The sequence below is a fragment of the Malus domestica genome, chromosome 08, assembly GCF_042453785.1.
Source record: "Malus domestica chromosome 08, GDT2T_hap1".
NCBI lineage: Eukaryota > Viridiplantae > Streptophyta > Magnoliopsida > Rosales > Rosaceae > Malus > Malus domestica.
In genome coordinates, this window is record NC_091668.1 from 25,761,130 (window position 1) to 25,778,009 (window position 16,880).

The 16,880-nt window shown below is 42.1% G+C and overlaps 1 protein-coding gene and 1 long non-coding RNA gene across 2 annotated transcripts in view; one reads left to right on the top strand and one right to left on the bottom strand.

Annotated features, from left to right (window-relative positions):
* LOC103441728 (protein SABRE-like) overlaps positions 1-16,880 on the bottom strand; it is an 86,879-nt gene that overhangs the window by 16,334 nt on the left and 53,665 nt on the right. The gene's annotated exons all lie outside the window — the stretch shown is intronic.
* Positions 13,793-14,784, top strand: LOC139198474 (uncharacterized). Its single transcript, XR_011584008.1, has 2 exons — positions 13,793-13,927; positions 14,101-14,784. It is a non-coding gene; the product is annotated as an uncharacterized lncRNA (long non-coding RNA).

A 16,880-nucleotide genomic window follows, 5' to 3' on the forward strand; every position in this document is an offset into this window, starting at 1 on the left:
GGCCCATGACTCGAAACCCGGATTTTATCCTCCCACAATGCCCCCTTTTTCCCTTTTTTACGTATGTAAAATAGGGGAAAACTAAGTTTTTCGACCATGAAACTATGCTTTTTGAACCTAGCTAAACTTTTAGCATTTCTTACTAAGACCAACATTTGTGGGAGTTGTTTTTATATGAGTAAACTTACCTTCAGTGAGTTTACCAAAGTCGCCTCACACCTTCACCTAAAATATGGGCTGACACCTTCCACGAAAGCAGACTGACATTTACGAATGAAGACCTACGAACGAGGATTTACGAGGGCATTACAAAGGTGGACTGAGTACTAACATTACGAAGGACTGACATTACGGAGGACTGACATTACGAAAGTGGACTGATGTTACGGAAGAGGACTGACATCACGAAAGTGGACTGACATGGCGAACGTGGACTAATATTACGGAAAAGGACTGACGTTACGAAAGTGGACTGACATGACGGAAGAGGACTGACATTACGAAAGTGGACATGACGGAAGAGGACTAATATTACGGAAGAGGACTGACGTTACGAAAGTGGACTGACATGACGGAAGAGGACTGACGTTAAGAAAGTGACTTGACGGAAGAGGACTAATATTACGGAAGAGGACTAACGTTACGGAAGAAGACTGACATTATGAAAGTTGACTGACATGGAAGAGGACTGACGAAATTTAACTGTACAACATGTCACACTTATGCGTACTATCTATAACTCATTGTCCTGTCCCGTCTTACCTTTATACATATATACATATACATATACAGGGAGCTTAAGGGGAGGGATCCCCATTTTTTTTGAAAAAATGGGGACACGCTCCCCACCGTTAGATTGACTTTAATGAAATTGTGTGGTTGAGATTAAAACACAGGCCATAGAATCTCAACCACAGGATTTCATTTAATTCAAATCCAACGGTGGGGAGCGTGTCCCCATTTTTTTGAAAAAATGGGGATCCCTCCCCTTAAGCAATTCCTATACATATATATACATACTTTTGCACGTTTCCCTATATTTACCTTTGTGGACATCTTGTCTCGGCCAAATTTTTGCATGCTTTTGCATGCCTTTCTATATATATATATATATATATATATATATATATATATATATATATATATATATATATATATCCCATGTGGACAACACGTCCTGTCTATGTCCTTGCATGCTTTTGCATGCTTTTCTATATATATATATGTTTATATATATATATATATATATATATATCCCATGTGAACATCACGTCCAGATTTTTGCATGCTTTTCTATATATATATATGTATGTATGTGTATGCATATGTACTTTATGTGTGTATACATATATATGCTTGGATTCGTAGGCATATATAGGCAGACCTACGAGCAACTTATGTGTGCATATCTCTGCATACTGACATGCGGATCTCTGCACGTACTGTTTATATATTCGTGTATATCTTATGCACGCATGTATATATATATATGTATATATATATATATATATATATATGTATATGTGCGTGTGTATGTCATTACCTTGTATCTCCATCTTTGCTTGTCTTCACTTCTTCTGCTTAGTTCCTTCTCCAAGCTTGTGATTTCTTGCTCCATAAACTTCTTACTTTACAGGTAATTTTCATTTCCAACTCCTCTTGCGAGAATATTCCAAACATTACGAGCACAAATTCCCCTTCTATCTTATATAACTAAGTTTTGGACGATAAGTCTCCCACCCGTTTATCATGTTGAGACGTACACCCTGGTCTAAATATGGTGGTACTCCACCACCCTTCGAAATTGTCAAGGCTCGCGACCAAGGTCATGTTCCAGATGATATACACCTTAGCCCACTTCCTGCCGGAGTTGACATGTATTCGGGCCTCGGTATCCCAGCTGGGTCTACCGTTTTGTCTCCGGACCATTTAGAGGTCATTAGTTTCCCGCTCCACCCTATGATTCATCTCATCTTATTCTTCACTAATACTCACCCTATGCAGCTGAACCCAAATTCTTACTTGATTATGTCGACCTTTCTGGCGTTGGGTTTGAAGCTAAGCGTGTCCTTAGGTTTTAGGGATTTTCTCTATCTCTTTGACTTGACGGTTATTAAGGGCGAAACTAGCTTCTTTAATTTTAAACCTAGATATCATAAGAAATTCTTGTCATTGGGCCCTTCGAGAACCAGAGATTGGAAGAACCATCATCTTCTGATTTCGGGGAACTGGAAGGCTCCCGAGCTGTCACAACTATCTATTCCTTCTGCTTTCGGTCCTAAACCTGGTATATATAAATTTACCTTTATTATTTTTTTTATAAATATGCGGACTTTACTTACCATGAACTTCTTTCGCAGCTTTATCAGATGGTCCCGAACAGATCATTTCTAAAGACCGAAAACACTGGCTAAAGAAGTTTGTGACGAGGAAGATATGGAGCTCTAGAGAAGTTGCCGACACCCTCACTCAAATCACCTATCTCCGCAACTCCATCATTTACTTCCCGTACTGTTTGGTCGACCAGTCGTTGCCTCCAGACCCCCTACTCAAATCTATCTTCGCTCTCGATCTTGACCTTCAGTTTAGCGTAGAGTCTTCCTTACTTATGGCCGACTCTCGAACGGAGGGCTCAGAAAAAGAAGACGAAGGAGGAGAAAACGAAGAGTCAGGGCAATCGGACACAAATTCTGACTTAAATTATTCTCCTGCGATGGCTTCACCACCTTCTGACATTCCACCGTCTCACTGCGTTATGTCGCCTCCACGTGATCTTCCTGTACCTAGAATTGCAGGCAGGTCGGATAAGCGTCCTTTGGCAGATAGGTCCAAAAAGTCTAGGCGTAGGTCGCCGACTATCTTCGGCACAGCCCCAAGATCCATGCTATGGCAATCGGCTCCTCCCACCTTCGGCTCGGCTAGTGATGATGGTTCCAGCAATTCATCTCAAGCTTGGAGGCCTGAGTTCACAAAAAGAGATGGGAGTCACGTCACCCTCGGCGACAATCTATGGGACAATGCAAGTGCCGTTACTGCTGTGGCAAGGGGCTTGGTTCACCCTAGTGACGCCGGTCGTTTTGAGGCAGTGCTCGATGACGATGTCGACTCTTATGAATCGCATTGCCTTATGAAGGTATGCCTTTATTCTTTCATGCCTTTGTCATTTCTGTAAGCTTTAGCCCTGACGTTGTTTCCAGATGGCTCTCCTTCAAAGGGAAAAATCAGACAGACTAGCTGCCAGGTTGGAATCCCTCAGCCTTACTCAGCAACAGGTCAGAGAGTACCGGGCTAAGCTTCACGGATATGAGGAAGAGATCACAAGTTTGCAAGGAGCTCGGGATGCTGCGACGTCCGAAGTATGCCGCGCGAAGGAAGAGTTAGCCGAGGTCAAGCGAGCGAGGGCCACTGAGCGCGAGATGAACATGCAGCAAATACGTAAGGAGATGGCTTCCAGCTTCAGGTTCGGTTGGGTGCAAAGTCAGCAGCGCCCGGAACATCGATTTGTAGATGATCCTGACGCGTATGATCGCCATATGGGAATTAAACCGGGTGGATACAAGTGGTACGAAGGGATGGATCCTAAAGATCGGAGACCCTCAGACCAACCTGCTTCTTCTGATCCTATCCCAGGCAGCGGGTTTGTTACTACTTCCGGACCCATCTCGAGTTTAGGCTTTGGAGGCTTTCAATCCGGCCCTCGTTTCGGCGCTCAGTAGCTCTCGCAAACGCGTGGTCTGTTCTTTTGGGCTACACCCCATTTGTGTTGGTGGTCCATTCTCATGGGCTAAAACTCCATCTGTGTTTGTAGTATGTTTTTTCCTTTATTATCTCCGTTGTATATTCGCGCAATTGTCGTTCACAAATTGGGCCTTCACCCTTCCACTTCCTAACTCTTCCTGTCTGTTCCTTTTAATTTTCAAATGTAACTGAATGTGAACAATTATCCTTTATCTTTAAATTTGAGTTTTCAAACCAAAGAGGTTAACTTATCTTGATAAGACACGATCACCTTAGATTTTGAATTTTCGTTTCTATCAATTTTGAATTGCCTCTATATAAAGGGATGTTTGAGAGCCATTAGATAGTACCTAGATCTTCATGGCTAACAATCGAAAAGTGAAGCTCCACTTCCGGCTCTACGCTGATGTTCCCAAAAAAAGAAGCTCCCGGAGGGGTTCCAGGGGTTCTAGGAATGTAATCGAGCTAGGTTCTAACTCCTCTTCTCATTTGCCAGGGAGGGCTTCTTATTCTTCTGAAGTCCCTAACACTTTCCGTGAATCCTCATACCGGTCTCGAACAAGATCGGGTGGAAAACAAGCTCTAGACTCCATTGTCGACGGAATGATCTCTCCGGGGCTAAATCATACCACTTGAGCTCTTAATCCTATTACTGACAGAATGGTCTCTTCATGAGAGAGTCACGCAACTCGAGTTCCCAACTCTATCGCCCATTCTCCTGACCCTTATGCAGGAGATGAAGCGGGTCCTTCTCGCGCACCTTCCCGTCATCGACCACGCTGTCCCCAGTGTTTCGACTACTCTCTACTATTGAATGAGTGTGAAACTCTGAAGGGACACTTACAACGCGCTGAACACCAGGTGGATCGTCTTAGGGGGGAATTAATGGCTGCCGATCGTGCCGTGTCTGCTGCTCACTCAGATGGCATATATGGTGGTTTTAAGCAAGGCGTCCAATATTTCCGCTCCAAGGTAAAAACGGCTTTTCCTTCTGTCAACTGGGATAGTCTCTCTACCCCATTAGACTAGGTGTCATTTTGCTTGTAATAAGTTGGGCCTTTAGTTCCAACCACTACTGGGATGTCTAGTAGTGCTGTTGTCCTTGTTTTTTCCTTTTCGCTAGTAGGTTTACTTCCCATTCTTGTCTCTTATCGCACTATGTGTCGAATGTTTTAAATAAAACATATTCTCTTTTACGGCATGAGAGCAACATCCCACTGCCTAAGCTTTTTACCTTTGTACATGTCACGCCTCATTTTCCTTTATTTAATCTTGGATGGGTTTTTGCCCATTGGTTTTCCTTTCCTGCTCGATCTTAGATTTTCGATCTTGATTGGGTCTTTGCCCATGCGATCTTGGGTTTCTTTTCCCATTCGATCATATATTCGCGATCTTGATTGGGTCTCTGCCCATCCGATCTTGGGTTTTACTTTCCCACTCGATCTTTGATTTTCGATCTTGATTGGGTCTCTGCCCATCCGGTCTTGGGTTTTATTTTCCCATTCGATCTTTAATTTTCGATCTTGATTGGGTCTCTGCCTATCCGGTCTTGGATTTTATTTTCCCATTCGATCTTTAATTTTCGATCTTGATTGGGTCTCTGCCCATCCGATCTTGGGTTTTATTTTCCTATTCGATCTTTGATTTTTGATCTTGATTCGTTCCTCATCCCTTAGTTTATACTCTTCAGCTTTAGACTTTTTTTAAGATTCGGATGAAATGCAACTTTATTTATCAAACAATAGGGAGATGTCAATGGACATCTAGGGATACACCCTTCGATATGCAAGGAAAACGGAAAGGGATTTACCCTTCAACATTACTGGAAACAGAAATTTAAATGCGGGAAACATACATACGAAAAGTTAAATGTGGTACTTTCTCAAATGAATTGCATTCCACGGGCACGGCACATACTGACCTGTTTCAACGTGTCTGAGTTTATAAGCTCCCTTTCCGAAGGCTTCGGTCACCTCATACGGTCATTCCCATATGCGTCCAAGCTTCCCTGCATTCAAATCTTTTGTGTTTTCCATGACCTTTCTCAACACCCATTCTCCTACCCTGAATCTTTTCGACTTAACCCGTTTGTTGAAGTAAGCGGCAACTTGGTTATGGTAGTTCGCAAGTCGTAGTGCGGCGATCTCTCTTTGTTCCTCGACTAAGTCGAGGTTATGGGCTAGTTGCTGATCGTTCTCGCCATTTTCCACAACTAATGTTCTGACCGTAGGTAGACCGACCTCTGTGGGGATAACCGCTTCAGTACCATAAGCGAGAGAAAATGGGCTTTCACCCGTTGGCTTCCGTTTTGTGGTGCGATAAGCCCATAGCACATTAGGGAGTTCCTCGTGCCACTTTCCTTTACGTTGTTCCAACTTTTTCTTTAAGCAATAAAAAATCGTTCGATTCGTCTTCTCTGCTTGGCCATTGCCTTGGGGATAAATCCTGGAAGAGAATTGTAATTTGATCCCTTTCTCGGTGCAATAGCTTCTAAACCTTCGATTGTCGAACTGCGTTCCATTATCCGTCATAATCGCCCTTGGTATGCCAAACCGGCATATAATGTTCCGCCATACGAATCTTACAACGTCATCTTGTGTGACAGAAACATATGATTCTGCTTCTACCCACTTAGTGAAGTAGTCTGTGGCAAGAAGGACGAACTTGTTACTTCCGGGTGCCCTCGGCAACAGGCCTACGATATCCATGCCCCATTTTGCGAATGACCAGGGTCCTATGACTGGATTGAGTTCTTCGGCGGGTTGTCTAACAACTGGGGTATATTTCTGGCACTTGTCACATTTTCTTACATACTGCTCCGCGTCTCGAGCCATGTATGGCCAAAAATAACCTTGAGTTAACGCTCGATGTGCTAAGCTTCTTCCTCCTGAGTGATTCCCACACATTCCTTCATGTAATTCTCTCAGAACCCATTCAGACTGCCTTGGATTTAAGCACCTGAGGTAAGGTCCTGAGAATGACCTCCTATAGAGCGTGTCGCTAAGGATTGCATATCTTACTGCTTTCATTCGGAGTTTTCTCGCTTCCACAAGATCTTCCGGCTGGATCCCTTTTGTCAGGTAGTTTACGATTGGCGTCATCCAACAGTCATTATCCTCAGCTTGAGCTTGCTCTGGCAACGGGTTGTCAAATCCCAACATTTGCCCGCCAATTTGCTTCACGTCCGGTTGTACTGCTCCAATACTCGGGGAGTGCATATATTCTACTTCGGCTACCCTCAGGTTCCCTTATGCGGTTGACGCCGTGCACGCTAGCTGATCCGCTATTTTGTTCATTTCTCTAGGTATTTGCTTCAACTCGAAATACTTGAATCCATTCATCAACCTTTTAACCAGTTGCCGATATGCCTCCATCCTCGCATTTTTAGTCATATATTCTTCAGTTGCTTGGCCGACGATGAGTTGTGAATCACTGTGCACGGTAAGACGGCTTATCTTCAATTGTTTTGCAAGTTCAAGGCCTAGTACCAATGCTTCGTATTCCGCCACGTTGTTTGATGCAGGAAAATCCAACCGAACCTAACACTCTAAGTCTATACCTTCAGGAGAAATTAAAATGATCCCTGCCCCAGCTCCTGCTTGATTGGATGACCCATCCACATAAAGCTCCCATTTGATCTCATTAGGGTCAGATTTTGCAATTTCTTCGCATTCACCCTGCAAACTTTCACGAGGATAACACTCTACAAGAAAGTCAGCAATTACCTGTCCTTTGGCTGCGCTTCGAGGCTGATACTTTATGTCAAAGGAACTAAGTTCGATGGCCCACTTCGTAATCCTTCCTGATAAGTCTGGTTTAGATACGATAGCCCTCATCGGTTGATTAGTTAATACCACAATGGTGTGTGCCTCAAAGTACTGACGGAGCTTCTTCTTTGCGGTTACTAAGGCCAACACCATCTTCTCAGTGGGTGAATACCTCTTTTCTGCATCGATTAAACTTTTACCCACGTAAAATATGGGTTGTTGAACCGAGCCTTCTTCTCTGAATAACGCATCGCTTACTGCCCCTTCGCTTACAGCTAGGTACATGTATAACAACTCCCCTTGCTTGGGAATGATTAACAACAATGGGCTCGTGAGATATTTCTTCAGTTGTTCGAAAGCTTCCCTTTGCTCATGCCCCCACACATCGCCTTTCCGGTTTCGTATGGCTTGAAAAAAAGGTTTGCATCGATCGGATGATCGTGAGATAAAACGACTAAGGGCAGCGATTCGCCCGGTTAACACTTGAATGTCTCTGGGTGTTATCGGATCTGGCATGTTACACAAAGCTTCAACTTTCGCTAGGTTCGGTTCAATACCTCGCTTGTTCACTATGTGCCCTAAGAACTGCCCAGATGATACACCGAATGCGCATTTTGCCGGGTTTAGCCGCATGATATATCTTCTCAATATGTCAAAGGTGTTGCGTAGATGATCAATGTGTTGGCACCTTTCTCGGCTTTTGACGACCATATCATCAATGTAAACCTCCATTGTATTTCCGATTTGATTTTTAAACATCTTGTTCACTAACCTTTGATAAGTCGAGCTGGCATTCTTAAGTCCGAAAGGCATAATGGTGTAACAATACAATCCACGCTCAGTGATAAAAGCAGTCTTCTCTTGATCTTCGACAACCATATGAATTTGGTTATAACCAGAATAAGCATCTAAGAAAGACAATAGTGCGTACCCAGCCGTAGCATCCATCGTCTGGTCAATCTTTGGAATTGGAAAACAATCTTTCCGACATGCTCTGTTCAGGTTGGTATAATCCACACACACGCACCATTTTCCTTTTTCTTTCTTGCCTACCACCACGACATTCGAAACCCAAGTTGGGCACCAGACATCACGAATGAACCCAACTTCGAGGAGCCTATCGACTTCTGCACTGATAATCTGATTTCGTTATGGCGCAAATCTCCTCTGCTTTTGTCTGTGTGGAGGACAACTCGGATCAACATTCAACTGATGGCATGCCACTTCCGGATCAATTCCTGGCATGTCCCTATGAGACCATGCAAAAACATCAGCGTTGTTCCTTAGAAATTTCATCAACTCTTCGACTTCCGCATCAGATAGGAGGGAGCCCACCCATATTCGTTTCTCAGGATCGGTTGGATCCAAAACCTCTTCCCTCAATGGTTTTATAGTTGGGGTTTCTTGATCGCCGTTTTCCTGATCCTGTTGTGGTGGGTCCTCTGCTAACTGTTATAATGGTTTATTCTCATGAAGGTTCGTGCTCTGTTGCACTTCCCTGTTTGTCTTGACGTCTGTTGCCATGCTGTAGCATTTTCTGGCCTCCAGCTAATCCCCTTTGATGTCGATGGTCGTTTGACCATCCGTCGACAGACACCTCATTACTTGGCATCTGGTTGACGCTTCCCCATCCATTCGATGGATCCAATCCCTTCCCATAATGACATTATATGCACTCGGAGCATCGATGATGACAAAAGTGACGAAAAGAGTCTTACCTGCTGCCGTGACAGGAATGGTCACGTCTCCAATGGGCCGGGCCTTCGTTCCTTCAAATGCATAGATAGGAGTTGGGTTTGGCCTTATCTCTTTCTCGTCTAATTTCATTCTTCTAAATGTGCTCCAAAATAGAACGTCTATGCTGCTTCCCCCATCTATCATTACTCTTTTCACTCTTGAATTGGCAACACGTAGCGTTACGACCAATGCATCATTGTGAGGGAATTGAATTCCTTCGAGGTCTTTTTGGCTAAAGGAGATGACTCCGAAATTATCCAACGCTTTAGACGCTTCAGGGGCTGAAGTTATGTTGTGTACGCGTCTGGACTTCTCGGCCTTTCGTCTTTGTGACCGATAGCGCGCTTCACGTCCCTCAGGAGGTTGGGGCCCACCATGTATGACATTGATATCCAACAACCTCTCATCTGCTCCAATGTTTCCTGTTACTGCTTGAAGTCCTCCATCATTCTTGTGTTCGTCTCTCTATTCTATACGGTATTGTGACAACATCCTCTTCTTCAGCATAACTTCCACTTGGTTCCTTAGGCTTCGACAATCATTAGTGGCATGACCAAAGTCGTTGTGATGAGTGCACATCTTGTTCCTGTCTCGCTTCTCTAGTGGCGTTCGAATTGGGGCCGACGCACGAAAGATTCCTTTTCCCTTGTTTTCGTGAAAAATTTTGCCCAGGCTCATTGTCAGCTTAGTGTTTGGGCAATCAAGTCTGGATCTTTCACTAAACCCATCCTTCGGATCCCGTGAAAATCTTCTTTCTTGCCTCGGTTGAGCCGTGGGTTTCAAGGTAAGTGTGGTAGTGTCCGCTGGAGATGCAGCAATAGTTGTGGTGGCCCGCTTTGATTGGATAAGTTCTTCTTCCTCTAATCTGATGATTCCATCAGCTCGGGCCATCACCTCCCTCATGTTCAGTGGTGGTGTCTCGATTAACGACCTACGCATCTTCGTTCCAGATAACACCTCTTCTCGGAATGCTAAAGCGGCGGTGTGAGAGTCACACTCTTTTAGGGTAGACATCTCTTCCGTGAACCTAGTCATGTAGCTCTTGAGGCTCTCGCCAACATTTTGTTTGGTGCTGAACAAGATCGTAACATCTTTTCTTGGCCTCCGATTACAAACATATTGAGATATGAATGCTTCACAGAGATCTGTGAAACTTCCGATAGACCTCGATTTCAGTTGTCTGAACCATGTTAAAGATGATCCGAAAGACTTGAGGGGAACAACTTGCACAGGAGGGCCTCATCGTCTCCTTCAAGTGCCATCTGCTGTTGAAAGTGGTAAATGTGTTCAACAGGATCAGTCGTGCCTTCAAACAACCTAAACTTTGGTTGGGTGAACTTGGCAAGTTTTTTAGCTTTCACGATGTCCTCTGTGAACGGCGATTTGCGAATTCCTTTGGCCGCTTCTAAGGCAAGCTCCGCTGGGGTTTGTGGCTTGTATCCCTTCATAATCTTCTCAATTTGTTCTCGCAAATCAACATCTTTTACCTTTTTTGATCCTTTTCCGCTGTAGCCCCCTTCGCCCTGATTCTTTGTCACTTCAACACAGTTACTGGATGGCGCGCTACTAGAGCTACCTTCCTTATCCTCCTCTTCTGCACGTTGTCTCTTTGTGCCTGCTACATCTTCTACGACATTTCTCGCTTCAGCCTTCTTCAATGCCTCATCTGCTGTCTTTTTTGTTTCACGCAATTCCCTCGTTAACCTTCTAAATTGTTCCATGGCAAGACTGGGTTCAGTATTTTGTGATTGAGACCTAGCATGTACCGATCGAGTCCCTACGCCTTCAGAGGGATTCAGAACTTCTTGTGCGGATCCAGTCATGTTTGTAGTTTGATTTTGTGTTTCCCACAGACGGTGCCAACTGTCAGAGTGAGATTTCCTACAAGAAGAAATACCTCCACAGATTTGTTGACCGCAATCCTCACGTTCGCCGAATCCTTCTTCGAGATGTCTCAAAATAATCTTCTTCCGCAGTTTGGCGAGCGGGTACCTGCAAAAGATACTCCGACGCTCAAGTCAGTCGATTGATTTCTGCTCTTTTGATTTTCTCGGGTTCTCCTCCCCCTTGCTCTTTGGCTCCACTCCATCTTTATAGGATTGCATGCTTGGAGAGCATGTACCACGATCTCTCTCTCCTTCACACTTCCTTAGTGGTCCTCGTAGTATGACTGCATGCTTCGGGAACAAGCACCACGTCATACCTTCCTTTCCCACTTCCTCGTTGATCCTCCGTAATAGAGGCGGTTACCTGGACACGTGCACCTGCTTGTTCCTCGTGGGCTTTCCTTACGGTTTATCTTGCATAACACCATCCTTATGTGATTTGGATCGGCCCATGAGTCGAAACTCGGATTTTATCCTCCCACAATAGGCCACTCCCAATCGCTGCATTGAGTCGATACGCTTTAACATCGATAAAGTGCTAGTAGTGTCTTTAGTACTACTAGTTGATGCTGCCAGCAACGTTTCAGCAACGTTCTGCTTTAGACGCTCCAATCGCGTCCCATGCAATTCATACTGCCACTACTACAATATTAGCTTTAGGTGTCGGACGATCCTAGCGGTTAATAAGTCATTCTGACGGATAAAAGATATCTAACACATAATTTATTTACTATCTGATTAAAGTTACTTTCTATCGGATATATCCGACATAAATTCCTGGCAGATTTAACCGCCATAAAATTATTATAACCCTCAATATTTTTGAATTCTTTTTTTTTAATATTTTTAACATATTATGACGGTTTCTAAGTTAATGGTGGCGGTTATAACCGACAGAAATTGACTATTTTATTATATTAAAATGTTACATCGAATTTATTCATTACATTCTTATAGAGTCGAGGAGTGTAGCTGTAAAAAATCATCCAAATCGGAGCTAAAATAACCGTTAAATTGTGATTTTTCGTTTATAACCGTCGAAAACTTTTGTTCCGTTACGTAATCTATGAATGTTTGTTTTTTACGATTTCTTACGTATGCAATCTCGGATTGTGTACAAATAAGTTTGACAGTTGGATCATTGAAAAACATTTCGTAGAATGCATATTGCGTCAAAATGGTAGATTAAACAAACACTTAGAGTTAATATTATACTTCTATTAAGTATAAAATAAGATTTTGTGGTATCCACTAGCGTAAATATTTTAAATTAAAGATCAAATTTATTCATTACATTCTTATAGGGTCGAGGAGTGTAGCTGTAAAAAATTATCAAAATCGGAGCTAAAATAACCGTTAAATTGTGATTTTTAGTTTATAACCGTCGAAAACTTTTGTTCCGTTACGTAATCTCTGAATGTTTGTTTTTTACGATTTCTTACGTATGCAATCTCAGACTGTGTACAAATAAGTTTGACGGTTGGATCGTTGAAAAAAGTTTCGTAGAATGCATATCGCGTCAAAACGGTAGATTAAACGAACACTTAGAGTTAATATTACACTTCTATTAAGTATAAAATAAGATTTTGTTAAAGATCGAATTTATTCATTACATTCTTATAGGGTCGAGGAGTGTAGCTGTAAAAAATCATCAAAATCGGAGCTAAAATAACCGTTAAATTGTGATTTTTTGTTTATAACCGTCGAAAACTTTTGTTCCGTTACGTAATATCTGAATGTTTGTTTTTTACGATTTCTTACGTATGCAATCTCGGACTGTGTACAAATAAGTTTGACGGTTGGATCGTTGAAAAAAGTTTCGTAGAATGCATATTGCGTCAAAACGGTAGATTAAACAAACACTTAGAGTTAATATTATACTTCTATTAAGTATAAAATAAGATTTTGTGGTATCCCCTAGTGTAAATATTTTAAATTAAAGATCGAATTTATTCATTACATTCTTATAGGGTCGAGGAGTGTAGCTGTAAAAAAATCATCAAAATCGGAGCTAAAATAACCGTTAAATTGTGATTTTTTGTTTATAACCGTCGAAAACTTTTGTTCCGTTACGTAATATCTGAATGTTTGTTTTTTACGATTTCTTACGTATGCAATCTCGGACTGTGTACAAATAAGTTTGACGGTTGGATCGTTGAAAAAAGTTTCGTAGAATGCATATTGCGTCAAAACGGTAGATTAAACAAACACTTAGAGTTAATATTATACTTCTATTAAGTATAAAATAAGATTTTGTGGTATCCCCTAGTGTAAATATTTTAAATTAAAGATCGAATTTATTCATTAGATTTTTATACGGTCGAAGAGTGTAGCTGTAAAAATTATCTATTAAACCAAACAATTATTTATTTAATTTTTAAAAACATATTCTATTTAAATACATATTATTTATTTATTTATTTATTAAATCGTAACAATTTTTTTTTGGGGGGGGTGGGGAATTTTAAAATTTGGGGGGAAGTTTAAAATTTTCAGAGGGAATTTTGGGGGGTTTTTTTGCCGCCTTTTTTTCTGTCGGTTATAGCCGACATTAATGAGAAGTTTCTGTCGATTTTTATTATTTAAAAAACATTTATGTCGGTTTTAACCGACAGTAATGAATATTTCCACATTATAACCCCTTCATATCTTCCTTGTGCCGATACTTCTCCCTTCCCCATTTTCCCCACTCCTCATTTCCTTCTTCTCTTCTCTCCTCTCCTCATGTCAGGAATAAAAAACCGGTTGCTGAGAAAATTGAACGGAGTGGCGTGGTACGGAAGCAAAGTGAAATGGAAGGTACTACAGTACATGAACCTCCATTCTTACAGTTGGATTGTGTACTCTGACGTTGTAGATTCTTTTTAGAACTTATTTTGTCATATAAATCAATTTTGAGCTTTATTTACAATTTATATGGGATTTGTCATGTCTAGGATTTACATTCAACTCATATGGGGAGCTTTTTGTAGGTTCTGCTGTAGGAGCATTGTTTACTGTGCTGTATGAGGTTGTTAAGGATGTCAAAGACAAGACTATGATGTTTAGAGAGCTCCGCTCGGAGGTCTCGATTCCACGCTAGAAACGTTGAATCCGTTGATCAAAGATATAGAGAGATACAAAGAGGTGCTGGATCAATCAAACAAGGAAGTGGAAAAGATTGTGAGACAAATAGTGAATAGGGAAGAGCTGGTTCTCAAGTGCTCCAAGCTTAGCCCGTGGAAAGGCTTCAAAAAGTATAAATACGCCAAGCAACTTCTCGATCTGGATAAATGTCTAAACAGGTTGCTGAAGATACTGAATGGGGAGGGAGTAAGGAGCGGGTTTGAGAACTTGGCTATTTCGATGGAGAACTTGGCTGCTGTCCAGAAAAATGGTTTGGTAGGAAACAGAGAGAATATTGTGATACAAAAGCAAGAAAAATTTCATTGATTTGGGTTCAATTCCTGAACCTCTACCCATTGCTCCCTTGCCTAGGACTTTAAGGGTCCTGACGTTTTCGAGATTGAGCTCCGGCGAGGTTTCGGATGGTGAATGCAGAAATATTTTTTTTTATTATTAATATATTTTCTGTCGGTTTTAGCCGACAAGAATAATTTTATTCATTTTTATAATAAATGTTCTGTCGGATATAACCGACAGTATTTCTGTCAGTTTTACTATTTTCTGTCAGTTTTATCCGACATAAATTCTAATAAATATATATATATATATATATATATATATATATATATACTGTTGGTTATAACCGACAGTATTTCTGTCGGATATAACCAACAAAATTTCTGTCGGTTTTAGAGTATTTTTTGTTGGAAAATTCATTTCCTGACGCAGGCAATTCTGCCGCTTATTATATCCGTCACTGCATCCATTTTCTGTCGGATTTTACTTAAAATCCGACAATAAGATACGTTTTTTGTCGATTTTTGAACCACCAGTTATAGTGAATTTTGTAGTAGTGACTGTACACAAAAAAGAAAGCAGATATTAATGTGTGGAAAGAATAAGTGTAACACAGGTGAAAAGAAATCGTGAGGAAGGCGAGTACAGTCATACTCATAAGCAGGCAGACGCACGTGAGGGAGTCAGCGTGGCGGCGCATGTAGCGTGCAGTGGCGCTGAGAGGAACCCGCAGTCCCTCCTCAGGTTTCTCGACGTGCCAAACCTAAATTTGCCCTCCGTTTTTTAAAATTCGACCGTTTTAAGATAGTTCCTTTATTAGCCGTACATTGTACGAATACGCATTTATACGTTGGTACATTATGTATTTACATAAATGGTTTCGTTTCTAGGCGAAACGAATCGTAATGACTATTGATGCTACGAGGCGGCTTTGACTCGACATCTGTGAGTGGGTCTTTTTGTAAGATCCCACATCGCCCAGGAGAGTGATCCTTATATGTATATTCTCATCCCTACCTAGCATGAGGCCTTTTGTGAGCTCAGTGGCTTCGGGTTCCATCGGAACTCCAAAGTTAAGCGAGTTCGTGCGAAAGCAATCCCATGATGGGTGACCCATTGGGAAGTTCTCGTGTCAGTTCCCATAAACAAAACCGTGAGGGTGTGGTCGAGACCCAAAGCGGACAATATTGTGCTACAGTGGTGGAGCGAGCCCGAGATGCGGTGGACCCCGGGCCGGGATGTGACAATTTGGTATCAGAGCCTAACCCTAGCTGTGGTGTGCTGACGAGGTCATCAGGCCCCTAAAGGGGGTGGATTGTAAGATCTCACATTGCCCATGAGAGTGATCCTTATATATATATTCACATCCCAACCTAGCACGAGCCCTTTTGGGAGCTCACTGGCTTCGGGTTCCATCGGAACTCCGAAGTTAAGCGAGTTCGCGCGAGAGCAATCCCATGAATAGTGACCCATTGGGAAGTTCTCGTGAGAGTTCCCAGAAACAAAACCGTGAGGGCGTGGTCAGGGCCCAAAGCGGATAATATCGTGCTACGGTGGAGTCGAGCTCGTGATGTGGTGGGGGCCTAAGCCGGGATGTGACAATTTGGTATCAGAGCTTAACCCTGGCTGTGGTGTGCCGACGAGGACCTCGGGCCCCTAAGGGGGGTGGATTGTAACATCCCACATCGCCCAGGGGAGTGATCCTTATATGTATATTCACATCCCTACTTAGCATGAGGCATTTTGGGAGATCACTGGCTTCGAGTTCCATCGGAACTCTGAAGTTAAGAGAGTAGCACGCGAGAGCAATCCCATGATGGATGACCCACTGGGAAGTTCTCGTGTGAGTTTCCAGAAACAAAATCGTGAGGGCGTAGTCGGGGCCCAAAGAGGACAATATCGTGCTACGGTGGTGGAGCAGGCCCGGGATGTGGTGGACCCCGGGTTGGGATGTGACACTTTTCTTTATATATATATATATAGATAGGTCAGTTTCCATATATACAATTATTAATAAATTATCTACGTAATTTCCATGATTAAATTAACGTTTATAAGAAGGGAAGTGTTATTGGCACTCCAAAAATCTCATTCTACACTTCTCACAAGTGTATTTTTATTTCTAAATATAGAAAGTTTGGAGTGTAGTATGAGAATTTTGAAGTGTAGAATGAGAATTTTAGAATGCCAATAACAATTCTCTATAAGAAATGCCTTATTGTTGGGAAATGATGAAATAATCCTATGGGATGCACAAGTAAGCTTATAATTAAAGGGATGCCTTAATTATATTTATGGTCATGAATAATATTATAATGACTAGAATGGTTGAATTGCTATGGCATGAGTA